This window comes from Magnolia sinica, chromosome 17, assembly GCF_029962835.1.
Source record: "Magnolia sinica isolate HGM2019 chromosome 17, MsV1, whole genome shotgun sequence".
Classification (NCBI taxonomy): Eukaryota; Viridiplantae; Streptophyta; class Magnoliopsida; order Magnoliales; family Magnoliaceae; genus Magnolia; species Magnolia sinica.
The window spans coordinates 44,433,568-44,445,378 of record NC_080589.1 but is presented as its reverse complement, the minus strand read 5'-3'; the positions used below and the strand labels follow the sequence as shown (position 1 = coordinate 44,445,378).

Below are 11,811 nucleotides of genomic sequence, written 5' to 3'. Positions count from 1 at the left end.
CAAATCACTCTCATCAGGTTAGTTATCAAAATAACATTTCCAGAGAAGTTCCCTGCATTAAACACTTGCCTATGTAATTGAATTGTCTTTAGTAAAATCAAATTACTATCTTAAAAGAAATGCACGCCACGCATGCGAAACGTCATTTTCAAACCAAACTACACTCGCTATTTTCAAATCTCACGTGGCCACTTCATTCCCCCATTATCTCCCTCGATTTCCTCACTCTCACCTCTCCGTCTCTTTCTCTTGAAGCAAAAAAGAAGAAGACGAAAAAAAAACTCTTTTATGTTTTTCAATCCATCTTCCATTTTCTTCTTAATATGAAAATCCATATTTACTAATATTCCCATTTTTCTATTTTTCAAAAGAATGAGTTTGGACTCCGAAAGCGTCAGCTCCAACACTGGTACTTTCAGCCCAAACCCTAACCAAGGACTTCAAAATTACCAAACTGCCACTGTGCGGGAACCCCCCAAATCTAGGAAAATCTAATGACTTGTAGTCAACTATTGCACAATATATGAAATGGGAAGTAAATAGTGAACCAAAATGTCCATGCTTTTGCAGTAAACCAGAAAGATAAATTGAAAACTTTCCAACAGTGTGCATTTTACCAGACTCAGGGAAATGTGAATGTTGCGAATCACCTGCCAAAGGAATCCACTAAAAAGCAAGGAACTCCAACATAGCTTTGCAAAGTATGAAGGGGGAAACAATATAAGAAATAAAAAAAAGGAATTTACCTATACACATGATTAAATGTTTCCCTATAAGGAGGTGATATTATATCTTTGATAGCCATAACCTGTATGACAGAGAAAACCTGGCGAAAGTAGCACTAATGATAAAGAACATTTCTTTCCATGAATTCAAAAACCTATGAAATGGCCAGAGGAAGAGAAGGATGAATTATCTTTCTTTTACTTTATCAACATCTACGGGATTGAGAAGCAAAGAACAAAGAAATTCGACATGTAACTACATACAAGAAAGATAAAGGATATGCATACCTAGAGTTCTGATTTATAAAAAAAATGCAAAATTTTGAGCATGGTCAAATTACCCAAGTAGGAGGAATTGGACCAGTCAGAGAGAAGTTGAAGATCCTTTTCTTTCTCAAGTAGTGAACCAACAAGGGAGCTTAATGCCTATAGAATATATGCATTCTTCAATACCTCTGCCACAAGAACATATGCATTTTCTGACAAACTGCAAAAAGAAACCATTTGAGGTTATTCGTGAAGTAAAAACTGATATAAGAAGGACAAACGACAAATGACAAGAGGGAGTAAGACCCAAAACACTGCTTCATAAGGTCCCTTTTTTTTGTCATAAGCATCCAAAAAAATCCATTAAATAAAATACCCTATAGTTCCTCAATCTAAGTTGCAAGTGGGACCCATGTCTAGAAAAAATTGCTGTTCAATCTGACAGGCACCAACATAGATGTTTTCCTTCTCGATTGAAATTTAACTAATGAAACGGATGAAATGGTGAAGTATCCGATCTTCAATCAATTTATTACTTATTGCAAAATAGAAAAGAAAAAATTTCAAGAAAGAAAAGGAAAGAAAGGAAAATTTCAAGAGTAAATACAGTAATATTAAAAGGAAGTAGGATTGCAGCTGCATCATTTGTTATTGTAACACCCTGAAATTCGAGGGTCGAGCATAACTCAGCTCCCGAGTTTCAAAACATCACTTATGCAACATATTAAATGATGGATGTATGTTGTCTGTATAAGTGCATAAAACATGGAATAGATTAAGCCAAACTGCAAATATAATTCAGGGATAAGTGAAGAACGCAAGCGGAAGACTTAAAGAAATATATATGTACATGTGCAGATCCCTGAAATACATATACATACCAGGTTGTATGACAAGTGTTGCTATTAAAATTACAAGTATCAAATTACAACATTTAATCTCAAAAGAAATCCCAGAATCCTGTGCATCAGAACAAGGCTCACTAGAACCCGTATGAAAACTGCATGAAGGAAAATGCAGCCTCATCATCCTCGATCTTCTGCTCTGCCTCAAAGGTTGCATCAACATCTGCAACATCAGCAACTAAAATAGAGTCTGGTGGTTGTTTAACACCGCCCTAGAACGTGGGAGTGAGTGATCAACTCAGTGGAACAATAAAGAAAAGGTTAATATGTTATCAGTTCAATCAGGCAGTAATGATAAAGCAGAACAATCAAACATGTCCTAAGTACTCTTGTTAATGCAAGGATGTATGCAGAATGATGCGTGCCCTCGCACGTACACCCTCAGTGTCTTCATCTTACGTTACACATGACATCGCATCAAAGTGCGCCACGTTTACAAAGCACATGCAAATGCTGTGCATGAACATGATTACCAAGTTGTTATTAGTCCTTTTCATACAGCAGGATTGGGAAGCTAAGGTACCTTCCTCATATCACCATCCAAACAGTGATCCATTCTAGACATCTTATACGATCATATGGTTGTAGGTCGTTGCAAAGGGCTCGTCACCAATCAATGCACGCCTATCATACCTTCGTTACTACACTAAGGCTCGTCACCTCAATGCGGTATCCAGGCATGCTCGAGGTCACTACAAAGGGCTCGTCACCAATCAATGTAGGCCGACAGCACGAATATAGTGTCCCATACCACCATAATCGGCTCACGAGTTTGGTTGCTCACTAGTCACTACGGGGAGGCTCGTCACCCCAGCGTAGGCCGATAGCTTGACCACGGTGTCCCATACCACCATGTCCGGCTCATGAGTCTTAGCGGATCAAGGTACCATGGTTTACATGATTTCATCGGTAAGTTTGGTACCCTAGATTCATACAATAACATCCATACATGGTGAACATACATCGGACAATCGGGTTACTTGACGAACTCGACTAGCACGAGCGCACGTTGGGTTGAACGACATAGAGTGCGCAAACACTCCGCGTGGCCAAACCACTGCCGACAACTCTAATACGACTCGGGTTCGTCTAATCACGTCCTACGTGGCGAAAGCAACCTCAGCCACGAACTTAAGGCCGATTACCGATTTCCTGGACTATTCATAGTCCCAAACACATTCCACTATAACAGATATTGATATCAACAATTTAGAATAGTAATGGAACAACAACTCAAATCATATGGTATGTAAGCATCTGAAGAATATCAACTTAACATGGATTTAAGCATAAGTAAGACTTGAAATTAAACAAAAAGGAATATGACTTGCATGAGGTAAATTCTACACATCAATAGGAGTGTTGAGAATCGCTTCTCAACGCCCGCAAATGGTATAATATGTTATACTTTAGATCATTCAGACATTTCTACAAACACTTAGAATACATAATACAACATACATGATGTATGTTGAAATACATGCATTTGGACAATTCCTTTTGCCAAGGAGTTGTCACACATACATCTAGCATCAATACACAACAAATAATCATGGCAAATACAGGTGCATATTTTATACGTATATGGTGCTTTGTACATATACATAGAATACACAAATCTCAATATAACACATGCATATCAGGAATGCATAATAAACATAACATTTAGCATGTGAAATCCCATCCATAACAAGAATAAACCATTCACTGGCATTAAAAGCCTTGAAAACCATAACCTATACAATTAAAGTCCGCACCTTAAACCAGAAAAGAACATCGAACTGATTTCAGACGATTTGTCTTCGTCAATGGCGACAGGATAACCTAAAGTAAGAATAGAAATGAGCTACAACAACACAAAGACTATTCTAAGCTCTAACACAGATTAGGGTTAGGTTAACTTACCCAAGGATGAACTCAGAATCGCCGAAATAACGATTCAAAAGTGAAGGTTTAAGGATGAAGAAGAACAAGAAAGAATCTAAGATGATTCACCAACTTCTCTCTCTTTTCCTCTCTCTCTCTCTTAGCTAGGGTTGGGAAATTCGTATGGAAAAGAGAGCTAGGGTTTTAAGGTCTATAAATAGGCCTAACATTGATGAAAACAACCCCAAGGCCAAGGTATACTTAGGTTATAACCAAAACAGGTCTCTCTCGATCCAACAGAGCACTTCCGGTGGGACTAATACCACGAAAGGTCAGACTTAAGCTCACTGACCATGGATCTAGGTCAAGCTGAGTTTTCGTACCGATCGGATCTTCAGATCAGCCGTGGCGGACCACACTCAATTCAATGGTCACCGAAACTCGATCAGGTCCACAAGCACAAGAACATGCCTGAGCCATCTTCCCTGATCAGAGGGTGAAATTGGGTCAGAATCCAACGGTCAGATTGCTTAAAATCATCGCGCAAGCGACACGACTCAGATTTCATAAAATCTTAATTAATTTCCAATTGTTCTCACACTTTCACTCCGAACTCAATCAAATCGACCCAGAACATCACATGGACTTGATTTTTGAGGTGATGGCCAAGTCTAACATGGTGACCGCAACAGCCTAAGATCATCGCTATCGGACTTTCGACACGCGGTCCAGGTCCGATCCAGAACTTTAAAAAAATTCCAAGAGCAACTGGCTTTAGCGATGAATCCCAGATTTCAGAGTAACCTAGTGCTAACTATTCTATAGGCTTTGAGTCATGCAGATCCAATTTAAAGTGATTGATGCAAATTTCACAAGCAATCTAGTTTAGCGCTAATTACCCCATTAAGCTTCCAAGGAAAGAATAGAGGTAGTACTCGGGTCTTAGCATAAAAATTTTCGGGTCATTACAGTTATGAAAGTGGAACTCAGAAATGAAAAAAGTACAATTTAAAAGGTTGCTTGCATAAAGAGCGAAATCAAAGAAGTATACCAAAAATACCCAGAACTTAATATGGATAAGTAAACAATGACAACCTCTTGGAAAAAATCAACCACCACAGTTATCAAACCAACCTATTTCCATGGCAGTAAATGACACATGGTAGGGGAATGCTTTCCGGGAAAGTTGACAGAACATAATGGCTGCACTTCAAAGTATGGCCTCTTCAATTTTGAAGCTGTTAAATTCAAAGAGGTATCATAGCAGCTTTAGCAAACGTGACATGCAGCAGTGCAGTAAATTTTTATGCAATGGCTGCAAAAAGACAGGAAAAACCTTGTCGTTTGTACTTTCTGCCTCCAAGACTGAATTCCCCTTCCCATGAATTCACAGCAAGGCATGAATAACCTTTTATGGATGGAGATTGAAAACTAAGAACTTTACTTGATGGATGAAGGAAGAAAAAACACACCTCATGAAGCGTACCATCACCTCCAACTGCTATCACAGCATCAGCTCCCTCCCTTATGGCCTATATAACCCACCAATATACAACCAGTTCAAAGCATACTTTCCTACCAAAATTGCCTAAAAATGACAAAAATGAACTAGGCTCATGTATCATACTTTCAAGGAAAATGTGTACCTCCCTTGTTATGTCAATAGCATGAGAAGGACCTGAAGTCAAGGATTCATGTACCTGATCATAGTTCAGAGAAGTCATTAAGAATAGAAACATGACCAAACTCTTTTTAATTATAGTTGTAAAGGTTTTACCAAAAAATAAATAAAAATTACTCATTGCATTAGTAAAAGCAAAATAGGCCGCCTCCAATGCTTTCATAAGGTGGAAATTTTTTTACATCCTTTTAATTTATTCACTCCATACACATAAAAGGTAAGATTTCAGACATATTAAAAACGTCCCTTAGTTAAATGAACATGTGCGCCCACCTTGTGATCTAAATTATTTACAGGGTGGCCCCGCCAAGAACAGGAGATACTCCAGTGCCTTACACCATGTTATCTCATTAGGCGGCTAAGATCATTTCAAGGGCGAGATAATTAAAGTCCGGCCCATCCAATCACAAGACACTCTAAGGTGGGCACCACATGTTAAACTGCTGGATTGCTCTTGATTGAGCACATCTAATCCTTTTTTTTCTAAAATGCATCTATGGCTTCTTTCCACTTTACGAAATACAATCATCGAAGTAGAGAAAAAAGGACTGCACCCAAGTGGCTGTGTAAAACTGTAAACTATTTAGAGAAGTGGTCCTGTTTTGTCCCACTGATGATGGACCATGACCAACAACTTCATGATTAATCAGTCTAATTTGGTGCAGAATATCGTGAAATTCCATGATATTTGGTACAAAAAAAAGCAGCCTTGTAGATCAATGACAAGGTGATTAGAAATGAAATTAAGAAAGAAGAACCGGATAAGAAGGCATCGGTTACTAGTGGTAAGAAATGAAGTAAAGAAATATAACTGGTTAGGTGGGAAAGTAATAAACTAACCAAGGAAATCAATGTATGGCACGAGATATTACCATCCAGATTAAGAAATTAAGACATCCAGATTATGGATTTTGAATTCGGAATCCCCAAATCATCAATTAGGGATTTTCGGATTCAGAATCCCTAAATTGAAAATTTGGGATTATTCGAAACCCTAAATCAATCGAGTCAATCAGGGATTTTCGAATCCCTGACTTTAGAAATCAGAAATTAGGGACTTTCGGAATCCAGATCCCCAAATCCACATTAATTGGGGATTTCAGATTCAAAATCCCTAAATCCAGTTAAATTAGGGATTTGGGATTTGAACCCCTAAATGCAAACATTCAATTAGGGATTCCAGATTCCTGATTTCAAAGCCCAGATTTGAAACCGATAATCCCAAATTTGGAATTTTATATACCCTTACCTGTGTTATCGATGGAGGCAGCCATGGATGCTCTGTCCAGCACCGGCACCGTGTATAATCTACGATTCATCCCAATCAGGTTTCTTCTGCCTCCACGCATGGCCTTATAAACCTTGTCACGCTCGTCCTCTTCATCTTCAGTCGTGGTAGCCATTGTCATGGTTGTAGGTGTATGCTTCTTCTCTCAGTCATGAGGAAGAAACCACCTGTGTCAGATTCGAGAAGGATGACAGAGATGAGGACTCTCGATTTGGCCATGGGTTTTTGGGGAGGGGCGAGCACGAGAGAGAAAGGGGTCAGGGTGGCCCATAGCTGATCGACGGTTGAGACAAGATCGACAGTTGAGATGAGAGTAGCCATGGCCGGACTTCAGAGAGAGAAAGAGAGAGAGAGAGAGAGAGAGAGAGAGAGAGAGAGATTTCGGGCACGAGAGAGAGGGTTTGGGTTTTGGGAGGGGCGGACACGCGAGAGGGATTTGGGGTTGTGGGAGATGGGCGCGCACGGGATTGGGTTTTTGGGGTGGAACGGATTGGTTGGTGTTCGGTGGTCTGTGGGCCCCACCATGATGTATGTGTTTCATCCAATCCGTTCATCCATTTTTAAAGATCATTTTAGGCCTTCGTCCTAAAAATAAGAGGGATAAATCTTAGGTGGACCACACCACAGGAAAATAATAATGATTGGATATCCAAAAGGCCTAGCTATATGTCCTAGAGGGGGGGTGAATAGGACAATGCCAAATAAAACTTATAACAGCTGAATTAAAAAGAATATGATAGCCAAAATAAATCACAATGCAAGAAAGTAAAATAACCTCAAAATTCAGATCTTGAGAGGTTGATACAAATGTTGTTCTAAAGACAACCTTACACCAAAACCAGCGTTTATGGTAGGACAACCTTATTTCTAGAAAGATCTTTGTATCAAATCTCAAACCGAAGAGGAATACAGAAATAAATACAAACTGAATTGAAATAAATTGTAATCACAAATGTATTGTTCTAGGGACAGCCATACACCATAAAAATGGCAGGGCAACCTTGCTGGAACAACTTTTAAAGGAAATTGAATATCAAGCTGATAAAGGAATAGCAGAAAATAAATTCTAAACTATTACAAAATTCTCACAATGCTTGAATTAAATGATTACAACATTCACCACCATACATACATCTCACAAAAGAATAATTAAAGATTAGAAGTATAAATCATTCAACCACAACACAAGGGATTATAGTGGTTCGCCTGTGTGTTCACCAACTGTTAAACAACGCCACACAGAATGCTACTCCACTCCTAATATCCTCACACAGGGGATATTAGCGTTCACTAACAAAATAGGTTTTCCCAGGTTTACCCAAAACCTTTACAATTGTGTCTTTGTCTGTGGGCTTACACAATTAAAAAACCCCACTTCTGAGTTTTCCTGGCTCTCCTCAGATAACCAATACAACAAGATTTTTCTGGCAAATCTTGAAAGAAACCAAAACAGAAAGGAATTTACAATTAAATGTAAAATACCTAATTATCTCCTTCGTTGTAGCAGCCCGGTAGAACCAAATCAGAGTAGATGATTGAATGTCCAAGTTCAATGTCCAGTACTCAATTACAATGGTTCTAATTCTAATAGATTTTAAATTAAACCAAATAGGGCTTGCCTTAATTGATTTTGATTCCAAAGAAAGGGAATAACAATTCCTCTTATCAAATTAGATTGGAATAGCAGAAACAAAATCAATTAAATAAAGCTAAGGAAAGAGAATATTAAATAAGCACACTTAGCTTAGATGGAGCACAGAATTATCTCTCAGAAGTTCGACGAAGATTGGCTTGAATGGATTAATTAATTCGATGATTTCTTCTGAGATTCGTGCACTATTTATAGGTGAGCAGATCGCGTCTTCGACTGGTCTAGGGAGCTCTTCGACTAGTCGAAGCAATAACAGATATTTGAAAAATCAGGCGCGATAAGCTTTGACCGTTCTACGACTGGTCGAAGGTCTCCTTCGACTGGTCGTAGGTCACCTTCGACTGGTCGAAGAACCTGAAAAACATCGCTGGATTTTGAGTCGAAGATTTTCGACTGGTCGAAGATGGTTCAGATTTTCGCTCCTTCGACTAGTCGAAGGATTCATGGACTAGTCGAAGACAGATTTTATCCGAAATTTGTAACAAACTCACGACTGATCGAGGAATTTCTTAGACTGGTCGAAGCAACTCTAGGACTAGTCGAAGAAGGCCTAGGACTAGTCGAAGAACAGACCAAACTTATGTAAAATAAACATTCGATTTATGTATCCAAAGTGACCTACTTCTAAGGTCAACCTAAGGTCAGTCAAACCTCAACCATGAAGTAAGGACATTGAAACATTAGGAACTAGTGACCTTGAAGTATGAGCCTTGAAGTCTTGATATAGCTCAATCATGAAAGTGTCTTGAGTTCTTTACAAACCGCCTTGTACTCTTCTTGAAGTCTTGCAGCTTGAGTCTTGTCTTGTGAGCAGTTCTTGCATTCAAGATTGATCCTTGTACTTGTGAGCTTTGCTTGTTTATGAATGTTGATCCTTGAGAGAGCTTCACTTATGCAAGTTATATATAACAGTGATTTTGGCACCACAAATTTGACAACAGACAGGGATATAAACTATAGCACTTACAATCTCCCCCTTTGTCAAATTAGTGACAAAACACATAACCAAGATAAACATAAAGTAAAACAACTGGTTAAAGAGTTATGAACCAGGTCATATCAACTGGCTTACCTACAAATCAATATTCAATATTCAACATTCAACATTCAACCAGTTTCATTCAACTAGTTCAAACATACTCCCCCTGAGTAACATAACCAATGCTACTCCTCTCACAATCACATCGTTAAGAACAAACCATTCTCCCCCTTTTTGTCACAATATGACAAAGGAAACAACAGTAAAGGAGAACTAAATAAAGGGATATATGAGAGTAAACATGAGGAGTTATGAGAGTATAGCAAAACAGTGATAGAGATACTCAGCATAGCTTCACATAGAATAAATATCCAACATAAAACATAGATATTATCCAACTCAAAATCAGTCAACCAAGTGTTAAGTTATAAAGTTATTACAGACCAGAAGTCTCATATAAACTAGTCAGAACCAGAACTAGATGACGGAGCAGGAATAGAGGATCAAGTTGGTGCATGCCTTTGTTCAATCGCCTAAGATATTTGCGCATGTACTTGAATTGATCTGCAAACTCAATAGTCAAGTCAGTACAAGTCGTGGGTATCTACGACCGGTCGTAGGTCGACAGGTCAAGTATACTCACGACAGGTCGAAGAATGCCCAAAAATTCATATTTCTTGCAAATCATACAAAAATTGGAATTCAATCTATCAAATATATACACTATAATACAAGTAGGCATAAATAATAATTTTAAAATGCACATGCCAAGATCAAATTTCATCTTTTTAAACCTGATTTTATCGAGAGGTTTTGTGAAAATGTCAGCTCGTTGATCTTCGGTAGGAATATATTCTAGAGACATAACTTTTTCTTCTACTAATTCCCTTATATAATGAAATCTAATGTCAATATGCTTAGTACGAGAATGCTAAATAGGATTTTTTGAAATATTATCGTACTGGAATTATCACAATGTAATAACAAAGAGTCCTGTTTAATTCCATAATCACTTAGCATTCATTGCATCCAAACAAGCTGTGTACATGCATTACCAGCTACGATATACTCAGCTTCAGCTATTGAAAGTGATATAGAATTTTGTTTCTTACTAAACTAGGAAACTAGACAATTTCCAATGTAAAACAACCACCACCGGTTGATTTTCTATCATCTAGATTACCAGCCCAATCAGCAGTACCCAACTAATTGGACACTGGTCTCATGAGGATACTAGAGACCGAGATTTACAAAATTGCGACATATCTAATAATTCGCTTGAAAGCAATCAAGTGAGATTCTTTTGGATCGATTGATATCTTGCGCAAATACCAACACTTAGAGAAATATTAGGTCTACTAGCGAGTTAAATATAACAAACTACCAATCATACTCCGATAAAGTTTTGAGTCAACATTTTTACCATTAGAGTCTTTTGAGAGTTTCGGGTAGTACTCATAGGAGTATCGAAATTCTTGCCATTCTCAAATCTAAATCTCTTGATTAGATTCAAAGCATACTTAGATTGAGAAATGAATATTCCTTCAAGTTGTTGCTTTACTTGCAATCCAAGGAAATAAGTTAATTCCCCAACCATGCTCATTTCGAACTGTGATTTCATCAAATCTGCAAACTCAGTAGTCAAGTCAGTACAAGTTGATCCATAAATGATATCATCAACATAAATCTGCACCATTAAGATATGATCATTATGTTTTTTAACAAACAGAGTTTTATCAACAGATCTCATTTGAAAATTATGACTTAAAAGAAATTTCGTTAGTTTCTCATACCATGCCCTAGGTGCTTGTTTTAATCCATAAAGTGCCTTTTTAAGCCGATACACATAATCAGTATTTTTGGAATCTTCAAAACCCATTGGCTGTTCAACATAGACTTCTTCATGTAAATCGCCATTTAGAAAAGCACTTTTCACATCCATCTGATAGATCTTTATCTTTCTAAAACATGCAATGGATATAAATAGTCCGATAGATTCAAGACGTGCTATGGTGCAAAAGTTTTATCAAAATCAATCCCTTCAATTTGAGTATAACCTTGTACCACTAGTCTAGCCTTGTTTCTAATTATATTTCCACACTCGTCGACTTATTTTTGAAAATCCAATTTGTTCCAATGATGTGTTTATCTTTAGGTCTTGGTACAAGATACCAAACATCATTTCTTACGAATTGGTTAAGTTCTTCTTGCATCGCAACAATCCAGTTTTTCATCAAGAAGAGCTTCTTTTACGTTAGATGGTTCTATTTGGGATGTAAAACATACATAATTACATATATCCTCAAGTTGTCTACGGGTGCGAACACCGGTGAGAGGGTTTTCAAGAATTTGTGTGGTTGGATGATCTTTAACAGTCCTCAACTCAGAATCAGTTTGATTCGATGAAGTATCGGGTTTATCAATGATTAGTACTTCATCATTATCTAAA

At 37.8% G+C, this 11,811-nt stretch overlaps 1 long non-coding RNA gene across 2 annotated transcripts; it reads right to left on the bottom strand.

The window, feature by feature from the left end:
- Positions 1-746: 746 nt before the first annotated feature.
- Positions 747-5,457, bottom strand: LOC131231126 (uncharacterized). 2 transcript variants are annotated; one of them, XR_009164211.1, is made up of 4 exons: positions 5,391-5,457; positions 5,100-5,295; positions 4,898-5,001; positions 747-1,212 (listed from the first exon to the last, which is right to left on the bottom strand). It is a non-coding gene; the product is annotated as an uncharacterized LOC131231126 (long non-coding RNA). The 2 variants fall into 2 exon arrangements; XR_009164212.1 differs by having other exon boundaries at positions 5,410-5,454.
- Positions 5,458-11,811: the final 6,354 nt, after the last annotated feature.